The sequence below is a fragment of the Monodelphis domestica genome, chromosome 6 (genome assembly GCF_027887165.1).
Source record: "Monodelphis domestica isolate mMonDom1 chromosome 6, mMonDom1.pri, whole genome shotgun sequence".
Taxonomy (NCBI): domain Eukaryota; kingdom Metazoa; phylum Chordata; class Mammalia; order Didelphimorphia; family Didelphidae; genus Monodelphis; species Monodelphis domestica.
The window spans coordinates 16,766,255-16,789,251 of NC_077232.1; the positions used below are offsets into that span (position 1 = coordinate 16,766,255).

General features: G+C 43.4%; 7 non-coding genes across 7 annotated transcripts; 4 read left to right on the plus strand and 3 right to left on the minus strand.

Moving 5' to 3' along the window:
• Nucleotides 1-7,896: 7,896 nt before the first annotated feature.
• TRNAK-UUU (transfer RNA lysine (anticodon UUU)) lies at nucleotides 7,897-7,969 on the plus strand. Its single transcript has one exon. It is a non-coding gene; the product is annotated as a tRNA-Lys (tRNA).
• A 5,450-nt stretch (nucleotides 7,970-13,419) lies between these two features.
• On the plus strand, nucleotides 13,420-13,492 carry TRNAF-GAA (transfer RNA phenylalanine (anticodon GAA)). Its single transcript has one exon. It is a non-coding gene; the product is annotated as a tRNA-Phe (tRNA).
• Nucleotides 13,493-13,859: 367 nt separating this feature from the next.
• On the plus strand, nucleotides 13,860-13,932 carry TRNAV-UAC (transfer RNA valine (anticodon UAC)). Its single transcript has one exon. It is a non-coding gene; the product is annotated as a tRNA-Val (tRNA).
• Nucleotides 13,933-14,190: 258 nt separating this feature from the next.
• Nucleotides 14,191-14,263, minus strand: TRNAK-UUU (transfer RNA lysine (anticodon UUU)). The gene has a single exon. It is a non-coding gene; the product is annotated as a tRNA-Lys (tRNA).
• Nucleotides 14,264-14,980: 717 nt separating this feature from the next.
• TRNAL-UAA (transfer RNA leucine (anticodon UAA)) lies at nucleotides 14,981-15,063 on the minus strand. Its single transcript has one exon. It is a non-coding gene; the product is annotated as a tRNA-Leu (tRNA).
• Nucleotides 15,064-16,224: 1,161 nt separating this feature from the next.
• On the minus strand, nucleotides 16,225-16,311 carry TRNAR-UCU (transfer RNA arginine (anticodon UCU)). The gene is given in 2 exon segments: nucleotides 16,225-16,260; nucleotides 16,275-16,311. It is a non-coding gene; the product is annotated as a tRNA-Arg (tRNA).
• Nucleotides 16,312-16,810: 499 nt separating this feature from the next.
• Nucleotides 16,811-16,883, plus strand: TRNAV-UAC (transfer RNA valine (anticodon UAC)). The gene has a single exon. It is a non-coding gene; the product is annotated as a tRNA-Val (tRNA).
• Nucleotides 16,884-22,997: the final 6,114 nt, after the last annotated feature.

Sequence of the window (22,997 nt, forward strand, 5' to 3'; positions counted from 1 at the left end):
TTCTCCTTGACCTGGGATATTTTGGATTTGGCTGTATTATTCCTGGGAATTATTATTTTGGGCTCTCTTTTGGGAGATGATGGGTCGATTCTTTCCATTTCTATTTTATTCTCTGGTTCTAGAATATGTGGAGAGTTTTCCTTGATAATTTCTTTTTTAAATTTTAAAATATTTTTCCATGGTTACATGATTGATTTTTTCTCCCTTCCCTCTTTCCTCCCTACTCCTAGAGCTGACAAGCAATTGTATTGGGTTATGCATGTGTTATCACTTGATACCTATTTCCATATTATTCATTTTTGTAATAGAGTCATCTTTTAAAACCAAAACTCAAATCATATATCTATATAAACAAGTGATTAATCATATGCTTTTCCTCTGTGTTTATATTCCCACAGTTTTTTCTCTTCATGTGGATAGTGTTCTTTCTCATAAGTCCCTCAGAGATGTCCTGGATCATTACATTGCTACCAATAATAAAGTTGATTACATTTGATCATTCCACAATGTTTGAGTTTCTGTGTTCAGTGTTCTTCTGGTTCTTCTCAGTTCACTCCATGCTTGATAATTTCTTGAAAGATAATGTTTAGGCTCTTTTTTTGATCATTGCTTTTAGGTAGTCTAATAATTCTTAGATTATCTCTCCTGGATTAATTTTTCAAATCAGTTGTTTTTCCAATAAGATATTTCACATTTCCTTCTATTTTTCATTCTTTTGACTGTTTGATTGTTTCTTGATACCTCAGAGAGTCATTAGCTTCTGCTTGGCTATCTCTAAGTTTTAAAACATTATTTTCTTTAGTAATCTTTTTTTATCTCCTTTTCTATTTGGCTAATTCTACTTTTTAAAAAGTTCTTTTCCTCAGTGAATTTTTGTCCCTCTTTTCCCCTAAGGCCAATTTTGCCTTTTAAGAAATTTGATTCCAGTGAATTTTTGTATCTCTTTTTCCATTTGGCCAATTCTGCTTTTTAAGGCATTTCTCTTCAGTGGATTTTTGTGGTTTCTGTGTGTTTGTGTTTTAGAAAATTTTATTTAGTCAATTTAGAACATTATTCCTTGGTTACAAGAATCATATTCTTTCCCTCCCTCCCTCTCTCACCCCTTCCCATAGCCACGGGGTATTACATGTGTCCTTGATCAGAACCTATTTCCATGTTGTTGATGTTTGCAACAGGATGATCATTTAGAATCTACATTGTGTGTGTGTGTTTTGCAAATTAGTCTATTCTGTTTTGTAAGGTATTATTTTCTTTAGTCTTTTTTTGAGCCCCCTTTACTAAGCTATTGACTTTTTAAAAAATGATTTTCCTTTATCACTCATTTCTTTTCCCTATTTTTTTTTCTACCTCTCTGATTTTTAAAACTCTTTTTGAGTTACCCTAATAATTCTTTTTGGGCTTGAGACCAATTTATATTTTTCTTGGAGGTTTTGGATACAGCAGGATTGACTTTGTTGTTTTCTTCTGAGTTTGTGTTTTGGCTTCCTTGGATCTCCAAAATGTCTCCTTCTTTACTAGGTGGGCCTCAGTGTTGAATCTTGGCACTCCCAGACTAGAAGATCAGTGTACTCCTTGCTTGGAATCCAGTGGGCTTTTCTGGTTAGATGAAGAATTTGAGGGTTTTTTTCCCCCCAAATCCTAGGCTGAAATATCTCTTTTTCATTCCTACCATGCTATTATTGATTCAGCCCCTGAAGTGACCTCCTAATTTCTGCAGCTTATCTCTCCCTTCTCTGAGCCTTCCTACACACAAAGACGGCCAGATTCATCTTCAGAACTATCAGTGGTTCTTCATGGCTTAATGAATAAAGTCCACGCTCCTTGGTCTGTTATTCAATGCATCCTACTACTCATTTAACTTTACTTTCCACTCCTTGATGAACAATTTATTCCAAGAATATAACCAGATGCTTTGGAAGTGGGGAAGAAAATCTCCATTTCTCTTTAAAACAACAACAACTCAGTCCTTTGGTAACTGGCACCAATCCTAAAAGGCTAACTGCTTCCCTTTCTGACTCCATTTTTGTTACTATCATCCCTAGTTCACAATCTTGGGGATATCTGTGATGCCATTTCCCCTCTTATATCCAAACAGTTACAAAATCCTACAACATCTCTTGTCTTGATGAATGAATGAATGAATGAATGAATGAATGAGTTGAAAAAATATTTATTAAGCACTTCTAATTGCTTTTACAGCATTAAGTCTCTTCCCACCCCAATTTATCCTCCACTCAGCTGCCAAGGTGATTTTTCTAAAACCAGGTCTGACCCTATGAATTCCCTAAAGGCTTCATGAGTCTAGTGGCTCCCTATTACCTCCACAATCAAACGTAAAGTCCTCTTTTGGGCATTTAATGTTCTTTATAACATTGCCACTTTTCTAGTCTTTTTTTTTTTAAACCCTTACCTTCCGTCTTGGAGTCAATACTGTGTATTGGCTCCAAGGCAGAAGAGTGGTAAGGGCTAGGCAATGGGGGTCAAGTGACTTGCCCAGGGTCACACAGCTGGGAAGTGTCTGAGGCCAGATTTGAACCTAGGACCTCCACTTTTCTAGTCTTATACCTTACACCCTTCCATACACCCTAGAATCCATCTACATTGGCCCACTTTCAGTTCTTTAAGCATAACACTCCATCTTCCCACTGTGTGTTTTACTTGGCTGAACTTCATGCCTAGAATGCTCTGCCTCAAACCTGTGCCTCTTAGTTTCCTGGGTTTCTTTCAAAACTGAACTCAAAGCCCATTATTGGCAAGAGAGCTTTCCCAGTAAGCTGGTGATGTCTTCCCAAGTTACCTTCCATCTATTTTCACTCTAAAGCTTGTGTGTACCTAGATAGTTACACTTATTCCCCATAGAATATAAGCTCCTTGAGGTCAGGGACAACTTTTTGCCTTACTTAGCATCCAGCTCTTAGCAAAGTACCTGACACTTAACATATGCCTTTTAATTGATTCACGGACACTTTGTATCAAACACAAAGCTAAGTGATAGGGATACAAGTAAAAATGGAAGACTTCCTGCCCTCAAAGTGCTAATACTTACTAAGAATGGGGCCCAACCTTTATTGGAGAATGGTGACCTGGGAGGTATGTGCTGGTGTGTAATATGGGTGGTAAATGTAGCCAGAAGAGATTCAACTGAGACAATCTTTTCAAAATGTAAACAGATTGGATTTGGTTATTTTTCCATAACTGGAAGAATGGGCAATGTGAGAAGTGGCTTGCCCACTGGGTAGGGAGAGATCAAGAAAGTGAAATGAAGCTAAGCTTGGATGGAAGCTAAGTTTAGCTATGGTGGGCAACTGAGGCAGCCACCAATTCTTTACATTTCCATTAAATCAGCTTTTATGAAATGCCAGCTCTATTCCAGGGACAGTCCTAGGAACCAGGGATACAAAGACAAGAAATCCTTGCCTTCGAGTAGTTTCTATTCTCCCCTCCTATTCCTAGACTGAAACATCAGTTTAGACTACAACTTCCTACAGAGTTTGTTCCACCCCTTCCCTAGTCCTCAGTCTTGTTTCCAGGTCTTCTCTAAGTCAGTTTTTGTTTGCTCTACTGACTCTACAAATGTAATAGATGAGTTAAAAGAAGGATTAAAAGCTAACTATATATATATAAAAAAGCAGGTTTATTTAACTAAAGGGAGGAAGGAAAGGGGATCAAGGAACAACTAACTTCTAACCCAAAACAGAGATTAAAACTCTTATACCTTCTATAATTATTCTAAACTAAATTCTTAAAGTAGTAATTAAGGTTAGGGGGGTTTGGTAGGAACAAGGACAAGGGCCAAAGAATCTCACAACCAGGGGTCCTCTTTGAGTCAAGTAGTAATCCCAGTAACAACTCTGTTGAAATCCACTTGACAGCAGCAGCAGCAGGACCAAAAGCAGCAAGAACAGGCAGAATATCAAGAAAGCCAAAGAAGAGGGAATCACTGGCTCTCTGGATCCACCCCAGAAATACCAAACAGAACCCTTCTTGGCTTTCCTGACGGCTAGGGAAAAAGCAGCAGCCTCTCTCTTCCAGAGGAGTCCACCAACTGCTCCCAGAAACTGCCTCTGTGTTCAGTTCCCCAGCTCCTGAGAGTTCTGTGTGGAATGTTGGTTTTCAGGATCTCTGCTGTCAGCTTGCTCCTGCTAAAATCCCGTACTACACACTCCTTCCTGCTTAGCAGTTTTGCAGAGTAATCTATCAACAGACTCCTTCATATGACCTACAATGATTTGATTACATAGTAGAATAAATTCTCTCTGCCCCGCCTCCCCCCCCCCCCCATCCACCAAATGAAAGCCTGGAAAAGGAGGTGAGATTTAGTTCATCATCACTGTGATTATGAAAATTGTTTTTCTTATTCTGTGCTCTTTGTTCTGGATCAGTTCATATAAATCTTCCTGTGCCTCTCTGAATTTCTCAAAGTCCTTATTTCTTAAAATGTGACCACACTATTATATTACTCATTTTTTCAGCCAGTTCTACATTTCTAACATCTACTCCCCCAATTTTTTTAGTACTAGAAAAGAAGGTTGTCACTAATATTTTGTTATCTAGGAGATATTTTTCTTTTTGATTTTCTGCAGAGTATAGAAGCTTCTTGTGTGAGATAAAAATGATCACAAGTGCCCCACTCACTCAAATAAACAAAACCTGGAATCAGAAGGTAGGAGTAAAAAGAGGCAGTTGTTTATTTCCTTCATGAAAGAGAGCACTTTGATGATGAGCTAAGAAGTGCCGACTGACTAGGCAGCAAATGGTAGTAGTCTCTCAGTAACCGAAGATGATGATTGACTTTGTAGCAAACAGGCAATATATACACATTCTCCCCTTTCCCCTTTCAGCCCTCCCCTCCCCCACCTCCACTGGGCCCCTATAATTTGTAAACCTTAAAATTTCTTAGACTTATAAATGTTGGAAATTTTACCATTGGGAAATTTCATACTTGAAAAATTTCCTATTGAGAGTGGAAACTCTATTGGAATGTGAACCCCATTGGCATGGGAGGTTCCTCCTCCTCCCTTCTTAAGATTACTTTAGGACAGAAACCTATTGCTGAACAATGGAAAGGGCTTTGACCTATGCTTAAGCATAGAACAGGAAGTTCTTTGAGTCATGATTGATTTTAGAACTGATACAATAGAGATACTTGGAATGACAGAACCAGGTCTTGGAAAATACAATTTCCACCCCACTCAGTCCTAACAGGATTTAGGAAGGGCTGCAGCAAAGGATCAAGATTTAATTATTGAGAATATGACCTTCAACAGACATGTGCAAAGCCAGAGACCTCTGGGTGGTCCTGGGTTAAGCTAGAGCCTCCATTGGCACAGGGAAGACATGGACAGTGATTGGTAGATGTGAGAACTGAGGGGAGGGAACTGAGATGGTTTCCTTAAAGATAGTGGGGTCTGAGGACTGAGGGTGTTGGTTGGAGAGGTTTTTGGTCTGAGAGGTGGTGCTTTTGAGAAGTTTGCTCTGAAGGAAGCTGGAGGTGGAGGCCCCTGAGACTGTTTCTCCATTTTGGTCACGTGAGTAATAGGGACTGATCTCCTTTCTTTGCCCCAGCTATCTAAGGGCTTGGGCCTTTTGGCCCAGCCTAAACAGAAGGGGGTATTTAAGCCCTATTCCCTTCTCTCCCCTTTCTCTCTCTCTATCTCTAATACCTTTCTTCTTCCTGTTTGTAATTAAACTCCATAAAAGGTTGACTGCTGACTTGAGTTTTCATTTAGGAATTACATAGCTGAATTCCTTGGCGACCTTAAATTAATATATATCAGTCTTTTAAAGTGATTTCCTTGTCACAAATTCAAAACACCTGGGTACTAGCTTCTTCCAACCCAGGTCAGGTGAGATAAGGGGAGCAAGGGAGCTGTTCATTGCCCTTTCTTTCTTCAGTTTCCCTCCCAAGCTTATCCCAGAGTCCTCAATCAACAAAAGGTAACAAACTAGCCTTTGTAAGCTATAAATGCTCATTCTGAGAATAGCACACTCAATTCTGTCTCACACATCCTTAAAGGTAAAAACTGTCTTCCTTTTTGTCTTTGTATCCTCTCTGGTTTCTAGAACGATACTCGGCACATAGCTGATTAAGAAACACCTGCCGATGGATTGATTATCTATCTAGTAGGGATCAGTGGGTCGAAGGATATAACTATTTAGTCATTTTTCTCTGACTCTTAAATTGCTTTGAAGAACAATCAGATCAATATAGACAAATCCATCAACAGAATATGGGTGCATCTTTCCTCCGTCGGCCCTCCTATGCTGACTTTTTTCCATCTTTTATCGTCTTTGACATCTTTTTAAATAGTATGTGATAGCCTCTGAGAGCACGCCAGATTTCAAGAAAAACTAAAAGGATTTCAAGATTGTGGGTTCAAATCACCGCGGCGAAACGTTTTAGAGATGAGAATGTTTGGCTCTGCTCCTGGGGAGAGAAAAAGAATACTGGATGTCCCAGAATGAAACGAGCTACCTCAAGGAGGAACCAGTGGTTCCCTCCCTCCCCTCCCCCCCTTTTTAAAATGTGGATTTGGTGACCACTAGTTGAGGGTGCAGTAAAGAGGAATTCCAGCGTCGGTGCAGGATGGAGTGTATGTCCTCTGACGTTTCTTCTGACTCTGGAATCGAATCCCCCTTAGGATTCCTTCCTTGATTCCCGTTTTGGGATAGGACTACCCCCTCGGTCCTCACGTATCATTTTGTCCTACAGCTCCCTAATAGGATTCCGCCTGTAATATTGAGCATTCTTCTCCTCTTGGCGTTTTTCTCCTCCTCCCTCTTCTAGATTGTAAGCTCCTCGCGGGCAGCTGTAGATTGATGAATGTCTTGAGGGCAGAGAGTGTTTCGCTTTGTTTCTATGTCTCCCCAAATATGACTTCAGCCAGGAACATAAACAACGCTTGTGGACCTTTCCCAAGATCTAGCGCATCCCTCAGCACACCACAGATCCCTGCTGCTTAAGCTACGTTGGTCCCCAGGGCGGCAGCACGCACGCACGCACGCATGCCCTCGCCATCCCGCTTGGGTTTTTCTTCAGCTAGTTTCTATTTATGAGGCCAGAATAGGATTCACCTGAAGATCGCCCTCTGGGCTCCAGCTTCCCTACCCTGTCCCTGTTGGGGTTGGGGGTAGGCGTGGGGAGACGGAGGAAAGGGAAGGGCAGAATCGTCTCTGGCCGCTTTGAGGCTGTTTTCTTCTTCTTTGTCCCAGGTTTGCTTGAGCTCGCTTCCCCTTTCCTCCCATTCACGTGCCCTTTAACACAGTTGGACTAGTGTCCCTGGCTTACCTGTAGCACAGATTGGAAGAGAAGACAGAAAGGAATTAGCATTTAAAGGAACAGGTACCCAAATTCAGGCTGCAAAGCCACCTCAACCTGGGGGAATAATGCCCCTTTGTTCTTCCTTCCTCCTCTCTTTTGGCACCCTCGGAAGGAAGGGCAAGTGGTGACTGGTCAACCCGACGAAGGTCAGAAAGAGCGCAGCTGCTTTCCGTACGCCGCAGAGTTCTCCCCCCTTCCAGGCCGGGGTTCCTAATGTTCCTTCCGGCTCAGGATCCCCCAACCCAAACTCAGAGATTTCGCCCTGGTGGGCTCTCTCGGTCCCCGGAAGCGGTCCCCAGTCCTCTAGGCTTCCCCTTCCTCTGGTTCTGCACTCCCCAACAGCTGGTATATGGGACGTAGGTGGCCCGGGATCCAAGCTCTGCTAGGAGCCTTTTGGCAGCTTGCGGGATGGGGTCGGGTGGGGTGGAGAGCCTTTTTTTCTTCAGCCTCCAAATATGGAGACAAGACAAAGTTTCAGAGTCCAAGAGAGGCTGAAAGAATAAAAGCATTCACAATACGACCTTTGGAACGAAGGGTAAAGGACTCATTGATCCAGACACAAGTCTCTATCGAGAGCCCGGATAGCTCAGTCGGTAGAGCATCAGACTTTTAATCTGAGGGTCCAGGGTTCAAGTCCCTGTTCGGGCGACTATCTCAGTTTTTGTGGAAGAAAACTACAGTAATAGCAACTAGCAGATTAAGGCCCTGCTCCCAGCCCAGTGCAATTCAAAAGGCGAGAATTATACCCTTTGAAGTGTTACAAATGGCAATCGTACTCTGACCTGCGCTATCCGACACAGCTAGACCTGGCGAGGGCGAAGTCTCAGAGTACGGCTTTAGGAATCAGCTTTTGAGCCAGAAGGAAATGCCTGTTGAATGGACTCAACCGAGATTACATTTTCACAGCGTCACAAACCTTAAAACACAATAGAAAGACAAGTCGTTATTACTGTTATCACTGGAGTCGATGAAAGCTGAGGTCCAGACAGGCGGAGTGATTTTTCCAAAGTCAAAAAGAAGTAGTAGAGTCAGAACTCGAACTCGGCTCTTCTGGCTAATGATCCCGGGAGCCTGGACTCCCAATGAAATATAACATCAACAAGGAGTGAATAGACAGGTAGGCAGGCAGGCAGCACTTCTTTTGTAGGCGCTTGGTATGTGCCAAGCCCTGGGCAACACACTGGACTACAGCCCAGCCTGGGAGATAAAGGCAAAAAACCGTACACAACCTGCCCTCAAGAACCCATTATTCTGAAGTCCAAAGACAGGTTGCAAGGGTTCGTAAATTTGGATGGAAAATGGTTTCTTTACTGTCCCCCCCTTTTAACTAAAATGTAGCATTTCCTTCTATCGTTGACAGCATGACTCTGGGAAGGGCTCTACAGATTTCCCCAGACTATTGCCCAAGGCATCCCTGGCACAAAGAAATGTTAAGCACTTCTGTTCTAGGGAGTGAGGATGCCCCTCCTACAAAAGTAATTATATTTACAGAAAATACAATGTGGAATTGTCAGAGGTTGATATCTCTGGGTGTATCTTAGATAAAGATCTGAGAACCCTCCTCAGAGGTCGAATTCTCAGTCTGTCTGAGAACAGGTCAGAATACCCTTGCCTCCACCTTCTTTTAGTTTCCCATAATAAGATTGCTGACCATTCCCTGCACCCCAATTATTCCTGGAACCATTATCTTACCCCAACCATTATCCTACCAGCTGCACTATCTACATTTTTGTTACACTTTCCCATGGACCTTTCTCACAGACCATTGTTTGTAATTCCTGTGGTTTTTACCTTTAAAGGATCTACCAGTTTTCAATAAACTCGATTCCTTTGCCACCAGCATTGGGTCCCTTCTGACCCCACACTGTGATTGTGACTGTGATTTCTATCTCCCCCTCTTCCCTCCCTTATCTTCAGGTGAGGTCCTTCTTATTTCTACCTTTATATTTTGACCATTGTTTTCTGACACTTTAGAATTCAGGTTTTCTCCTTCTCCCCAATAGCATAACATAGGTTAGACCAGGAATTTTGTGCCATACATATTTCCATATTGTTCATGTTGTAATAGAACACACATATGACACATACAATACAAATCTCGGGAAGGGAAATAGAGTGGAAGATGGCATGCTTTGCCTTGCACTCAGACTCCAACAGTTCCTTCTTTGGTTGTGGAGAACATTTATATCATAAGTCCACAGTGGATATATTAGAAACTTGCTTCGATGATAATGGGTTGTTATGTCTAATATTGCTGTCACTGTATACATTATTCTCCTGGTTCTACTTAATTCACTTTGCATCAGTTCAAATAAGTTTCCAGGATTTTCTGCGCTTGATCCTGTGGGTCATTTCTTGTGGCATAAAAGCATTCCATTACAACCATATGCCACAACTTGTTCATCTATTCCCCAAATGATGGACAACCCCTTTGTTTCCAATTTTCTGCCACTACAAAATATTTGGCTAAACAGAATTTGGTATAGGTAGGTCCTTCTCCCTTATCTCTGATCTCTTTGGGATGGAAACCCAGTAATGGTATTAATGCAGAGTAATTTTAAGAGCCGTAGGGCGCTAACAACCCAAGGTGGGGAGGGGGATCAGGAAAGGAGAGGGTGAGCAAGATCTAGGAGGTCATTGGATCTGTCTGAGAGAGGTAAGTTTCCTGTTTGAGTTAATTCAGCTCTCCACTCTGATGTACACCAGCAATTGAAAAGTCCAGAGGAGCTGAACTTTTTTGATGCCTTAACTCAAAGCAAAAATGCAATTTCCAGCCTAGAGCTTAGGTAGGTTGAATCAGAGTTTGATGACCACTGGACAAATGGGGCTTTGCCAGATGAAGACCTGGGAAATGAGGAGGTGGCTTTCTATACAATTGCTATCTTCCTTGCTTTAGGGCCTGATCCAGGTAGATACTATCAAAGGGTGCTTTTGGCATTACATCTGCAAATGCCTTTCCCTCAAGCTCTTTGTAGGGGTCTGACCCTCCAAAAGGGCAACTGCAATGTGTACAGGACCTCATTCCCTGTCCCCTTTCCCCCAACAAATAAAAACTCACCCACAATCCTATTTTAGTTCCAATCAACAAGTATTTTTAAAGGGTTTACAATATGTAAGGGACTAGTGCTGGAGATACAAAGAAAGACAAAAAGAGTTCCTGCCCTCAAGAAGCTCACATTCTAAGGAGCAAGATGGCTTGCAAATAACTAAGGACATACAAGATATGTACAAATCAATTGGAGGTAACCTCAAAGATTAAGCACTAAATTTGTGGGAGTGGTGAGGGGGTGGGGCTGAATAGGATTGGGAAAGACCTTGCCAAAGGTAGAATTTGAACTGAATCCTGATGGAAGCTAAGGAAGCAATGAGAAAGAAACTATGAGAAAGCATTCTAGAAAAAGGGATAGACCAATGAATAGATATGGAGCAGGAGGATGGAGTATAGTGTACAATAAACAGCAAGGACATGGGATTAAGACATAAAAAGAACTGGAAAAGAGGTTATGAAGACCTTTAAAAGTCAAACAAGATTTTTTGTTTGATCCTGGAGGTAATAGGGAGCCACTGAAATTTACTGAGTAGGGTGATCTTGACAGGGCTTTAGGAAAGTCACTGAGAACTGAGTAGAGGATCGTTTGTAGTGGGGTTAGAGATGAGGCTGGGGAACCAACCAAAAGGCAATAGATCTGCACCAGAGTCATGGCAGTGTCAGTGTCAGAACTTGGAAAGAGATTGGATGTGGGGGTGAGTAAGAGTGAGAAGTCAAGGATGACACCTAGTGTGAGAGCTTGGTTGACTGGGAGCATGGTATCAATCTTTTTATTTATTTATTTTTATTTTAAAAATATTTTTTCATGTTTACACATTTCATTTTCTTTCCCTTCTCTCTTCTCTCCCCCCTCCTGGATCCAACAAGCACTTCCACTGGGTTATACAAATGTTATCACATACCTGTTTCCATATTGTTCATTTTTGCAATAAAGCAATCTTTTAAAACTAACCCCCATAATCCTATATCCATATAAACAAATGATAAGTCATTTGTTTTTCTTCTGTGTTTCTAGTCCCATGGTTCTTTCTCCTGATGTGTGATAACTTGGGATTGTCTTGTAGTAGTAAAGTCCATTACATTGGATTGTTTCACAATGTTTCACTTTCTGTGTATAATGTGCTCTTGGTTCTGCTCAATTCACTTTGCATCAGTTCCTGGAGAATCTTCCAGTTGATATATAGAAATCATCCACTTCATTATTCCTTTCAGCACAACAGTATTCCATTACCATCAAATATGAGTTTGTTCAGCCATTCCCTAATCCAGGAACTCCACCATCCCCCTCCATTTTCCAGTTTTTTTGCCACCACAAAGAGTGCAGCTATGGATATTCTTGTACAGGTCTTTTCCCTTATTATCTCTTTGGGGTACAAACCTAGTAGTGGTATTGCTTGATCAAAGGGCAGGCATTCTTTTAAATCCCTTTGGGCATAGTTCCAAATTGCCTTCCAGAATGGTTGGGCCAATTCACAACTCCACAGCAGTGTATTAGTGTTATGGTAGCAATCTTACCCTGTAACAAAGAAGCTTTGAAGAGAGTTTTGGTTCTCTGGGGAGGCTGCAGGAAGGAAGAAGGTTTGCTAGTGGTAATCCAGGCATTGTTTATTTGTTTTTTTTTTAAAGGACAGTAATAAAAACTGATTAAAAAAGGAAAAGCAGGATGGCAATGAGCTGTGGGGGACCTTGAATGTCAGACTAGAGGTTGGATTAACAAAAATCCTTTGGATATGTAAAAAAAAAAAAGGCTATTATAAGCGTTGACATAGATTCCAAACTCCTGGTTCCCTCCCCTGTCGAGGTGATCAGTTTCACACACTCTTCAGCCTGGCACTTTTTCTTTAGTCCCAGCCTCTGTCCTAGCAATGAACATGAAATCCCCAAATTTCAAAGAACAAAGTCTGACCCCAAGTGAACACTATCCCCCAGATCCTTCATAGAAGTAGGGCTTGGGTGTGGGGGTGAAAAGAAGTCAAAGGATGTGGAACACTATATATGACGCCACAAGTGTACATGTATGTATATGCACACACATGTATTGATCCGTGTTCCTGAGATATTTTCTTGTTTTCTCTCCTTTTATTAAAAAAACCAAACCAAACCACATTCTTTGCTAGAAGAGATGACTCGCTGGGAGGTATAGGGGATCAGATGGAGGGGGAAATGTAGGCAATCTAAAGTATATAATCAACTCCAGATCTACCTTCTAAAAATACGAGGAAGCATGGAAGGTGTGTCAGGGAGTGGGGGAGAAGATATCCTGAGCAGAGAAGACCATGGCGTCATCCAGGCTGGCAAGAAGTATGTGTGTTGTGGAGGTGCTGGTGGGCGGTTTCTGGTAACAGTGAATGGGTTCAGGTGGCCAGGAGTGTAGACTAAGGGGGGAAAGGTGCTAGGAAAGTAGGTAGGACACACGGGATGGCGTCGTCCTGGGGGCAACTTGAAAGCCTGATTAAAGAGTTTGGAATGGCACGAGTTCTTGAATGAGCCATACCTTAGGCACCGAATTTAGGGATGTCAACCCGCCATGATTTTCGCCTCGCAAATCATTTTTCATAGGCTCACCCATTTAGAGAAGGGAAATCAATTAAGAAATGAATGACCTGTTCAAATCTGGCCTAAGGCACTTCCCAGCTGTGTGACCCTGGGCAAGTCACTTGACCCCCTTGCCTAGCCCTTACCGCTCTTCTGCCTTGGAACCAATATCCAGTAGTGAGTCCAAGATGGAAGGTAAGGGGTTTAAAAAAAAAAAAGAAGAAATGAATGACCTCAGAAGACAAACTCTCATCCAGTGCATTCATTCACGACTCATTCATTCCGGATTCCTTGTGCCTTCGTGCATCCTTGGTTAAGTCATTGCTGTACCCCCAGTTCTGTTCCTGATATTTGGGTCTGGCCGGTTGTCTCTTTGGGACCTCTCCTGATTATAACACGACGATCAGACATTTTTCTCCCTCGTTTCTTTTGCCTGTAAAATAAACAGTTGAAAAGTAGCTAGACAGTCAGCTCAGACTTGGCAGTAACACGGTTTTGGAGCATGCGTGTGGTTGCCGAAATAGCTCAGTTGGGAGAGCGTTAGACTGAAGATCTAAAGGTCCCTGGTTCGATCCCGGGTTTCGGCAGAAGTTTCTTTTCTTTTCTCCCCTCATAATGGAGGGAGCTACACTATTTTAATGAGGTCAGGGACAATAAAGATCCGGTGCCGCTTCTCTCCCCGGCGTCCGGCCTCATGGACCCCCAGAAATCTATTCACGGAGCCCCACGGACGCTTCTCTGGCTGCTCCTGGAGGTTGAAAGGTTCAGAGTCCAGTTGGGGGGTAACACAGAGGACTCCAAGCTTCGGCGCTCCGGCCCGGCTCTGTGTTCCTCAGGTCCCGCAGCTGTTCACTTCTGTCACACTTAAAAACCATATAAAACCCACGAAACTTCAGATATAAATCCACAATAGGCCCTCTTAAAAGCCCGAGGCGAAAAGGATTGTTCACCTCAGGTTCCATAGTGTAGTGGTTATCACGTCTGCTTTACACGCAGAAGGTCCTGGGTTCGAGCCCCAGTGGAACCAGGGAACCACTGTTTTTTTATTCTATTTCTCCCCTCAACATTGAGGACTCTGCCCCTATCCTCCTTTGAAGCAGGCGGCCGCTGGGCGGACCGACGGGCAGCTGAGCGCAGGATCAGCTAGGAGAGCGGACAGGAGGGTTCAGGGGGGTTTCCGTCCCAAAGGGGTTTGGGTCTAGGGTGGTCTCGTACGTGTCTTGGCTATCTCTCCAACCTCAGCCGGCTTCTTTGCTTCTCATTTAAAAAAAAAGAAAAAAAAACTCGCCCGAACAGGGACTTGAACCCTGGACCCTCAGATTAAAAGTCTGATGCTCTACCGACTGAGCTATCCGGGCTCTACAAGAGACTTTGTTTCTGATTCTATCCCCAGTGTAATCACCTATTTGTGAGTGAGCGAGCGAGCGTCTGTGTTTGGTTTGTTTAATGAGAATTAACTCGCTAGAGCTGCTGTTTCTGGGATGTGTGTGTGTGCTTGCAAGAGCTCCTGCTTCCACTTGCTCTTCTAAGGTAACAACCCTGAGTTCCCCATTATGGGAGGCCTGGAAGCAGAGGTTTGGCGATTTCATTAGGGTTGCTTGTAGCCTTCAAAGTGGGGAGTTTTAGGATCTTAAATACCAAACAGACCCCAGGGACAGTAGAGCCTCCCACACCCCGGGCTGATCCTTATTCTGAGTTCCCGAGAGCAGTCAGCAAATAAATATGAAGCGCCTACTATGTGCCAGGCACTGTGCTAAACATCGGATCAATATGGATGATGCCACCCAGAGTAAGGGGGCCCGGTACAAAGGCATCAGTGCAAAGGGTACAGGAAAGAGTCAGAAACATTACTATTTCTCTAACGATTCCCTTTATTACAATTAAATAGCCAAGTATTTTCCTGGTGCAAAAAAAGCGGTTCCAAGATTCCCTTCGGATATTTCTCAACCCTAGGGGAAAGGATGCTATTATCACTGCAAATGGCCGCCCCAATATGGTCTGACTTGCAGTTGGTTTTTTATATCTTCTCCAAGAGGATGGTAATTAGAGAATGAAGAGTCAAAATGTAATCACCTTACCAGAAGTGGGGTTCGAACCCACGCGGACACTTGTCCATTGGATCTTAAGTCCAACGCCTTAACCACTCGGCCATTCTGGTTAGCGATGATGGTAATTTTCCCCCACCTGAGAGGAGGTCTCACCTCAGTAAGCCTCAGTTTTACTTTGGGTGACCCACGCAGAAGAGGCAAAGGAAATCCAGCTTTAGAGACGGAAGGGTCAAGGAGACCGCCTAAAAAACTGCATCTCGTCCGTCAGGCTCAGAAGGAACTGACCAGGCCAAGGTTATCTTCGGGACGAGGAGCCTGTGTCGACTCGGCATTTTTCAGTGTTTTGCTGAACTGGGTCAGCCATTGTCCAAAGCTCCGAGAACCCAGAAAGGCCAGTATCTCAATCTTCGAGGACTTTACATGCTATAGAGAGAGCCTGCAAGTGGCTCTAAAGCAGCAGGCGCGCTATCTCGGAGAGTAAATACGGGGCGAGGGGGAGGAGTCAGAGGAAGTGGACTAAGAACCATCCCCCGTCTGCCGCTCCTTTCTCTTAGTCTTCCTACAGCTCCCGCTGGCTCCCGTACGCTTGACCCAGTAACACTGACCTCCCTGTGGTTCCTCTAAAGGGACTCTTCCTCCCTCCATTCTGAACGTTTCCACTGGCTGTCCCCAGTGCCTGGGAAGCTCGCTCTCCTTCTCGCTTCCCTGGCTTCCTTTGACTTTTCACCCAAAGCCCCATCTTCTGTAAGACACCTTTTCTTCATCCCCCTTAATGCTCGTGTCTTCCCTCTGAGAGAATCCCCAGTTCATTGTGTGTCTGGTTTTGCTCACGTGTCGTCCCGCTATTAGAATGTAAGCTTCTTGAGGGGAAGAGATTCTGTTGTTGTTGGTTTTTTTTCCCTTTCATTGTATCTTCAGAGCTTAGCACAAAGTCTGGCAAATTGTAAGTGTTTTAAAAATGCTTAAAGACTTGACAAAAAGGGAAAGGCTAGTGGAAGAAAGAGCCCAGAATGACGATGGAAAATGCCCTGCCCTGAGTTTGCAGTCATTCCACAAAACTCCCATTCTACTCTTCCCCTATTTTGATACCAGGAATTAAGGAATCGGAACAAGGAATGAATGGGACACCACCACTTCACTCTCCAGACACTTTCCTTCGAGACCAGAGAGGTTAGGTGGGCACAACCTGGAAGCCTTCATTGGACTTGTGCATAGTTTTTTTGGTAGTGGTGGGAAATGTATTCTTTATTTGGTTTTCATTTTTAAAAATACGACTCTGGTGGGACTCGAACCCACAACCTTTGAATTCCTTCAAGTCTACTAGAAGTCCAATGCGCTATCCATTGCGCCACAGAGCCACTCGTTTAGGGGACCTTTTCTTAATCCTCACTTGTATCTTTCTACCTCTTGGGGACGGGCCAGAAGTTTTAGACTATAAAAAGGATCCTGGAGTGTAGAACTGTCTGAGACCTTGGAGGCCATATCTCCACCTCTCGTGCTATACACAGAAAGCACAGCTATGGCCCCTTGTATCCCATCACGTGCGCACATGCTTGTGGGCGGTGGTGTGTTTGTAGTGGAGAGTCTGGCGAAACTGTGCTCGTCTGCCCCCGCTAGTCTACCGCTCCCAATACATCGGGTTAGCTCTGAGCTCCGTTTAGGAAGAGCGATGCTTCGAGGGTGCGGATTTAGCGAAGGATGAGGTCCAGTAGGATTTACTCTTCTGAGTAGAGTTAATCCTTTCAGTTAAGGGAAAATAATGGGAATAAGACAAAGGCTAGAAATGAAGACAAAATTAAGGATGTTGGAATGGAAATCTCTTTCCCCTAAAGTTTCCTAAAAATAGCTAACGTCAGTGGTTCCATAGTGTAGCGGTTATCACGTCTGCTTTACACGCAGAAGGTCCTGGGTTCGAGCCCCAGTGGAACCAGTCTGGAGTCAGAAAGCTTACTTTTTTAGCTGGTGATATTAGAAAAATTCTCTTCTGGAAAGAAGCAAAGTCCGAGTCCTTTCAAGGTTTGTCTCCTTAAAAAAAAAACAAAAAACCCATATATGTAAAAATATAAATAAATACGTATTTATATTTTTACATATATGGGCTTTTTAAACTTCCTGATATATATATATATATATATATAATATATATATCAGGAAGTAAAATGTATGAGAGCTCAAATGTAACCTATCCTGTTCCCCCAAAGTGAGGGAAAAATAAATTTCCTCACCCCTAGAGTATCTACCTATTCCATCACCACTAGTGAGATTTCAGTAGAACACCACCAAGATATGCCATCACCATTTGCCAGAAGATTCCTCCCGCTCCCAATATAGTTCTTCCCCTTTCTCCTCCCTTCCCAGGAGCTTCAGTTCCTAGGAAGGAATGAGTTCTAACAGGAGAGTTCGGCACTGAAGGTTCCTTGGCCCTGGGGGCCAATTTGACCAAAGAGCCTTCTAGTCACGGGATTGTTCCAGAACTACCAGACCCAGGTAATGTCTGCATTTGATGACCCTTTAGTAGAAACAATATACTTTCCCTATCCATTTGCCTAGGAGCATGAGACTAGGCTAGAATTCAGTTAACAACGAACTCTAGTATTTTTGAGGTTTATAAAGCTTTTGTCTTTGAGGTAGGTTGTGTGAAGATTGTTATTCCCATTTTTCAGATGAGGAAATTGAGCTCAAAAGAAGATAAAGGCAATGCAACAGGCTCACATACCTAGTAATTTTTAAGGTGAGACTTGGGCACTATTCTTGCTTCTATAGACAAGTATTTTGACCATACTAGACAACACCAATGAGAGGATATGGAACTTTCTTACAGATTTGGAGAGGATCAAATTACAGCCAGCCAGTTATCTAAGCCAGATTTGGAAACCAGACCCTCATTTACACCCTGCTTAATTCTGGAATTATAGCCTAAGGGAGAGGGTATGCCTCAGTGAACCTTCAGGACTCAGGTCTGTGGGGGCTAAAAGACAGAGTCCACTTAGAAAAGCCCAGTGTTGCCCTAAAAGACTGTCTGCCCTTTGATCCAGCCATAGCACTGTTGGGTTTGTACCCCAAAAAGATAATAAGGAAAAAGACTTGTACAAGAATATTCATAGCTGCCCTCTTTGTGGTGGCAAAAAATTAGAAAATGAGAGGATGCCCTTTAATTGGGGAATGGCTGAACAAATTGTGGTAACTGATGGTGATGGAATAGTATTGTGCTCAAAGGAATGATGAACTGGAGGGATTCCATGAGAACTGGAAGGACCTCCAGGAATTGATGCAGAGTGAAAGGAGCAGAACCAGGAGAACATTGTACACAGAGACAGATACATAGTGGTACAATCAAATGTAATGGACTTCTCCATTAGTGGCAATGTAATGATCCAAGATATTTCTGAGGGACTTATGAGAAAGAAAAGTCGGTGCACAGATACAGTCCCACTCTCTTGGCGTTGGAAGCCTGGGTCCAGTGGCATGAAAAGTCCTTACACCTAGAGACTTCCTCAGCTGCATTGGATGGCCGGTGTTGTCTTTTGTGCTCCAACACGCCCTAAGCACTCCCCAGTGCTTTGCTGCATCGCCATCTCAGCTGTAGAACCTTCTTATTGGTTTCTTCCACCGAAGCAGTCTTCACATGCTGGGCGAGCAAAGCCCTGGTTCACCAGGGGTCTATGACCCGATGGCTACCCTCACAAGGTTTAGCTGGCCTGTCGAAGTCGTTGCCTGGGGTGTGGCCGCGGCCGCATGCTAGCAGCTACTGGGAGCCACAAGTGAGAGCTGGGTGTCAGGTGAGGGTCAGAGGCTGGAGAGCTGCCCTAGGAGGGCACGACAAGCCCTCCATACCAGAGATACTACCCCTCCCTGAGCACCCCATATACCCCGACTTTTCCACTTAAATCTCCTTCACTCACAAGTGTTTTTGTGAAAAGCGCACAAAGACAATCGTCATTCTCGGTTACTGAGAGACTACTACTATATGAGAAAGAACACTATCCACACCCAGAGAAAGAACTGTGGGAGTAGACATGCAGAAGAAAAACATCTGCTTGATCACATGGTTCAATGGGGATATGATTGGGGATGCAGACTTTAAATGATCACCCTGGTGAGTTATCAATAATATGGAAATAGGTCTTGATCAATGACACATGTTAAACCCAGTGGAATTGCATATCAGACATGGGAAGGGGGAAGGGGGAGGAGAGGGAAAGAACATGAGTCTTGTAACCATGGAAAAATATTCTAAATCATCTAATAAAATAAAATTTAAAAAACATTAAAAAAAGGGTCCATTGTTGGAGCAAAGGAGGATTTTGGAATTCCACAGTTGACAGACAGGGCTGATGGGAGAAGAACAGTGGGCTGGGGGCATTCTGAAGAGCCCCTGGGGTCTTCTGCCTCAGGACTGAGAGCTGACAGGTCTAGTTTCTGAGTGGCTGAAGGGACCTCTGAAGTCACAAGTGAAATCCCTGATTCCTGCTTTTACTCCTGAAGCTGTTTACTCTCTGGAAAACCTACTACTGTTTCTTCGACATGCTACAAAGATCACAGACCCTGAGGGAGGTGCTGGCTAGAACTCTCTCTCTCCCAGAGCCCAGCCCTTCTGATTCCTCCTTGCCACCCTGAACTGTTTCAAGATTAGCCCTATAAGACATACTGGCATTTAGATGATAATAGAGGCAGTTTAGTTGGGAAAGGGGCAGAAATGTTCCTGGGCACTGACAAGGGCTCCTTGAATCAACTACTGTGGGGATAAGCTTGTCAGGGCTACCTCTGCCCACTTCCCCTCAGCCCATTTACCTGATCCTTTCGATAAATGCTTTAGTCGACAGTCAGATCTTTGGTTGGCCTAATTCAGTAACAAGAAGGGTGTTTAGGTGACTGGGGACAGGCTTCAAAGCTTGAGGTCAGTCCTTCTGTGGTGAGGCCAGACTAGACCTGCCACCTATCTCCTTTGGGAAAGGTAATAAGGAAACCTTCCTATAGAGCTGCTGACAGGGGAGACTGACATCTCATCCCCTCAGCCCTTGCTCCAAAGGGGACTCATGGGATATTGTCTGCTTGCTATCTCTAGAGAAGGTGAGAGAGAGGAATCCTCTTTCCCTCTCTCTCATAGTTTATCTCAAACCCCTGCTCCTGTTCACCCTAGGGAGACAGGTCCTGCCATTTTCCCTCTCTCAATAGATTTCACCTTGGTCCCTGTTCCTGATCACTTGGTCCTCTCATTTCCACACTGGTATAACAACTCAACCAGGGAGGCAAAACCATCCATTATTATTCTATGAAAGAATTCTCTTTTTTACAGCAAAGCCATTGAATGATGGGTTCGGCTACTGTGGTACTGAGTAGATCAGGCTCTTCTTTTCCTCCCTTGGATGCCCCGCCTGTTTGTGGGAGAGTTTGCACCTGGTGTTGGGGGAAATGCTTGTAGCTACTGTTTTCACTCAGCATTCCAGTGACTTGACTTTGCTAAGGAACACAAGCATGCTTATACCATGTTAGGAGCATTTGTATTTTCTAGAGAGATTCTGAGAGCAAACGATAAAAGTGGAGGGAGGGCTGACTGGCACAAGTTCCAGTAGATGGCTCCATCTCCCTTCCTGCTCTGACATGGGACAAGGGACACCTATGGGTGACAGGGAAGACCTGAGACACAGGCAGGGCAGAAAATAAAAGGGCTGATGGGAACCGAAGGGGAAGGAAGGAGTAAAGAAAGCCAATGGAGCAAGTTGTGCTAGTTTTGTAGGGATTTCATTCCCAGGTCTACACTGGAAAACTGACTTCATCTCTTTAGGCCATAAAATGAATGGCACTGGACTAAATGCCAATGTCCAACTCTTAAGAGTTTATTAATAATAGGAAAAATAGAAAGAGAGAAAAGAAATATTAGGGGGGGTAGAGGGACCTTGCTATGGTACACTATCCTACTCCTCTGCTCCTCGCACTCTTGCCTGTCTACTTGGGATCTGCTGAAGCTTTTCTTCCAGATGACTCCCTGGCCCAGTAGCATTCTCCCCACCTCCCTCCCCACCATGATTATTTTGAGTTAATTCTGCATTATTTGACACCCCCTTTCCTTTTGGATTCTCCTTCTGTCTCATGCTTAAACACAGGTGCTGGCTTCCCATAATTCTATAATTTGAGAGGGATTTTCTGCTTATGCCTACCAGTGGAGAATTCCATCTAGCCAAAGTGCTAATGCTTGATAGTGGAGCAGAGATCAAAATCACAGATCCCAGGAATGTTGGAGATGGAAGAGATATTGGAAAACGGCATGGAGAAGGTCAGAGTTTAAAAGGGAATCTTGGAATGTAGTATATTAGAGCTGGAAGAGCCCTTAAAACAGAAAATGGTAGAACTGGAAGGGGTTGACTAGTGTTAGAGTCCTAGAACTGGAATAAGACAGAGGACCCGGGTTCTGGAATGTTGGAGATGGAAGAGATATTGGAAAACAGCATGGAGAAGGTCAGAGTTTAAAAGGGAATCTTGGAATGTAGTATATTAGAGCTGGAAGAGCCCTTAAAACAGAAAATGGTAGAACTGGAAGGGGTTGGCTAGTGCTAGAGTCCTAGAGCTGGAATACGACAGAGGACCCGGGTTCTGGAATGTTGGAGATGGAAGAGATATTGGAAAACAGCATGGAGAAGGTCAGAGTTTAAAAGGGAATCTTGGAATATAGAATGTTAGAGCTAGAAGAGCCCTTAAAACAGAAAATGGTAGAACTGGAAGGGACTTGCTAGTCTAGAGTCCTAGAACTGGAATAAGGCAGAGGACCTGGGTTCAAATTTTGATTTGGCCACATCAACTTTAACTTCCCTGAGCTTCAGTATTCTTATTTATAAAATGAGTGGGTTAGACTAGATGGCTTCTAAGCTCTAAATCTGTGATATTATTGATCTGGATGAGCATAGATAGACTTTAGAAGGTGGAGTGTTAGAATTGGGGCCACTGAGTGTTAGTTCTTGGAGGGACTTTAAAACATAGAATGTTAGATAGAAAGGACCTTGGCAAAGAGAAAATGGCATGTAATGGCTGGAAGGGACCTCAGGATATAAACTATAGGGTTACATGAGCTTTAACTGAGAGCTGGAGAAGACCTTAAAGGACATTTAGCTTGAATGAGGGAGTGAGGCTGATGGTAGCTAGGTAGGGCAGTGGATGGGGGGCCAGGCCTGGAGTCAGGAAGACCTGAGTTCAAAGCTGATGTTCAGACACTTAATAGTGACTCATGGCAAATTAATTAATCCCATTTCCCTCACTATCATATAGGTAAATGGGCTGCTCTGCCAAGCAAACCCCAAGTGGGGTCATGAAGAGTTGGACATGACCAAAAAATTGACAAGAAGAAGCCAAGCAAAGTCAAGTGACTTGCTCAGTGTAACACAGGTAGTAAGTGACTTAGGTAGGTTTTGAATCCAGGTCTTCCTGCCTCTAAGGCCAGCACACTATCCCACCATAATACAATAGAACACAAAGAGCAGTGAGGTGCTGGTAAATATTTGATATCCTGTTCTCTGATGGGAAAAAAAGGAACCCACAACATTAAAAAATTTAATTTGTCCCTTCTCAAATGAAGTGTGGGCATATGGGCTAATAATAGATTCAAATGGAATAGCTAGAAGAGATTTTAGAGGTCTAATGCAACTCCCTCAATTTGGGATTATCCCATCTGCAAATGACACAAAGCTAGGGGGGATAGTTTAGATTGAATAATGATTAATAAATAATAGCTAACATTTAGATAGTACTTAGTATGTGCCAGGTGGAAGCATGTTAAGTGCTTTCCAATTAGTATCTCATTTGATTCTCAAAACAGCCCTGGGAGTTGCTGCTATTATTGTCCCCATTTTATAGATGTGGAAATGGGCAAATTGGGGTTAAGTGAATTGCCCAAGCTCCCGCAGTTAATAAGTGTCAGAGCTTGGATTTGAACTTGGATCTTTCTTACTCCAGATCCAGATACTGGCTGACAGTCAGGATCCAAAAGGCTATTGACAGTTTAGAAAATAAGATGAAATTGGGTGAAAATTTAACTTCATTGGTATAATATAGA